Source organism: Drosophila sechellia, unplaced genomic scaffold (assembly GCF_004382195.2).
Source record: "Drosophila sechellia strain sech25 unplaced genomic scaffold, ASM438219v1 U_33, whole genome shotgun sequence".
In the NCBI taxonomy this organism is placed as follows: Eukaryota; Metazoa; Arthropoda; class Insecta; order Diptera; family Drosophilidae; genus Drosophila; species Drosophila sechellia.
In genome coordinates this window covers 1-2,583 of record NW_022611278.1, presented here as the reverse complement: position 1 = coordinate 2,583, position 2,583 = coordinate 1, and the positions used below count along the sequence as shown (strand labels likewise).

The window sequence follows — 2,583 nt, the reverse complement described above, 5'->3', positions numbered from 1 at the left end:
AACTCTAAGCGGTGGATCACTCGGCTCATGGGTCGATGAAGAACGCAGCAAACTGTGCGTCATCGTGTGAACTGCAGGACACATGAACATCGACATTTTGAACGCATATCGCAGTCCATGCTGTTATGTACTTTAATTAATTTTATAGTGCTGCTTGGACTACATATGGTTGAGGGTTGTAAGACTATGCTAATTAAGTTGTTTATAAATTTTTTATAAGCATATGGTATATTATTGGATTAAATAATGATTTTATTCATAATATTAAAAAAGAAATGAAAAACATTATCTCACATTTGAATGTGAAAAACGAAGAGAAATATTTTCTTTTTCAATCAAATAATACTGAGAAATGTCTAGCATAAAAAATTGAAATATTTTTCATCTAGAATTGTCTCTTATTAATGATTCGGAAAAAGAAAAATCTTGGTTTTGTTATTATTCTTCGTTGGTTCGTTAAATGGATAAAAATGACTTTGCTTACAAGAACTATTGGAACTATTTATAACGAATTTAATTGATTGTTTTATCATTTATATATAAAGAATTTATGGCAAAATATAGTTATATATACAACCTCAACTCATATGGGACTACCCCCTGAATTTAAGCATATTAATTAGGGGAGGAAAAGAAACTAACAAGGATTTCTTAGTAGCGGCGAGCGAAAAGAAACAGTTCAGCACTAAGTCACTTTGTCTATATGGCAAATGTGAGATGCAGTGTATGGAGCGTCAATATTCTAGTATGAGAAATTAATGATTTAAGTCCTTCTTAAATGAGGCCATTTACCCATAGAGGGTGCCAGGCCCGTATAACGTTAATGATTGCTAGATGATGTTTCCAAAAGAGTCGTGTTGCTTGATAGTGCAGCACTAAGTGGGTGGTAAACTCCATCTAAAACTAAATATAACCATGAGACCGATAGTAAACAAGTACCGTGAGGGAAAGTTGAAAAGACTCTGAATAGAGAGTTAAACAGTACGTGAAACTGCTTAGAGGTTAAGCCCGATGAACCTGAATATCCGTTATGGAAAATTCATCATTAAAATTGTAATATTTAATAATATTATTAAGAATAATGTGCATTTTTTCCATATAAGGACATTGTAATCTATTAGCATATCCCAATTTATCATAAAATAAACTTATAGTTTATTCAATTAAATTGCTTGCATTTTAACACAGAATAAATGTTATTAATTTGATAAAGTGCTGATAGATTTATATTATTACAGAGCGTTAATTTTTCGGAATTATATAATGCATAATTATCATTGATTTTTTGTGTTTATTATATGCTCTTGTATGATTAACAATGCGAAGATTCAGGATACCTTCGGGACCCGTTCTTGAAACACGGACCAAGGAGTCTAACATATGTGCAAGTTATTGGGATGTAAACCTAATAGCGTAATTAACTTGACTAATAATGGGATTAGTTTTTTAGCTATTTATAGCTAATTAACACAATCCCGGGGCGTTCTATATAGTTATGTATAATGTATATTTATTATTTATGCTCTAACTGGAACGTACTTGAGCATATTGCTGTGACCCGAAAGATGGTGAACTATACTTGATCAGGTTGAAGTCAGGGGAAACCCTGATGGAAGACCGAAACAGTTCTGACGTGCAAATCGATTGTCAGAATTGAGTATAGGGGCGAAAGACCAATCGAACATCTAGTAGCTGGTTCCTTCCGAAGTTTCCCTCAGGATAGCTGGTGCATTTTAATATTATATAAAATAATCTTATCTGGTAAAGCGAATGATTAGAGGCCTTAGGGTCGAAACGATCTTAACCTATTCTCAACTTTAAATGGTAAGAACCTTAACTTTCTTGATATGAAGTTCAAGTTATGATATAATGTGCCCAGTGGGCCACTTTTGTAAGCAGAACTGGCGCTGTGGGATGAACAAACGTAATGTTACGGTGCCCAAATTAACAACTCATGCAGATACCATGAAAGGCGTTGGTTGCTTAAACAGCAGGACGGTGATCATGGAAGTCGAAATCCGCTAAGGAGTGTGTAACAACTCACCTGCCGAAGCAACTAGCCCTTAAATGGATGGCGCTTAAGTTGTATACCTATACATTACCGCTAAAGTAGATGATTATATTACTTGTGATATAAATTTTGAAACTTTAGTGAGTAGGAAGGTACAATGGTATGCGTAGAAGTGTTTGGCGTAAGCCTGCATGGAGCTGCCTTGGTAAAGATCTTGGTGGTAGTAGCAAATATCGAATGAGACCTTGGAGGACTGAAGTGGAGAAGGGTTTCGTGTGAACAGTGGTTGATACACGAGTTAGTCGTCTAAGTTCAAGGCGAAAGCCGAAATTTTCAAGTAAACAAAAATGCTACTATATAAACAAAGCGAATATAATCACTTGAATAATTTTGAACGAAAGGGAATACGGTCCAATTCGTAACCTGTTGAGTATCGTTTGTTATTAAATATGGGCCTCGTGCTCTCCTGGCAACAGGAACGACATAAAGAAGCCGTCGAGAGATATCGGAAGAGTTTTTCTTCTGTTTTATAGCGTACTACCATGGAAGCTTTCGCAGAGAGATATGTAGAT

The 2,583-nt window shown here is 35.1% G+C and overlaps 1 non-coding gene across 1 annotated transcript; it reads left to right on the top strand.

The window, feature by feature from the left end:
- Positions 1-179, top strand: LOC116803223. The gene has a single exon (XR_004363481.1). It is a non-coding gene; the product is annotated as a 5.8S ribosomal RNA (ribosomal RNA).
- Positions 180-2,583: the final 2,404 nt, after the last annotated feature.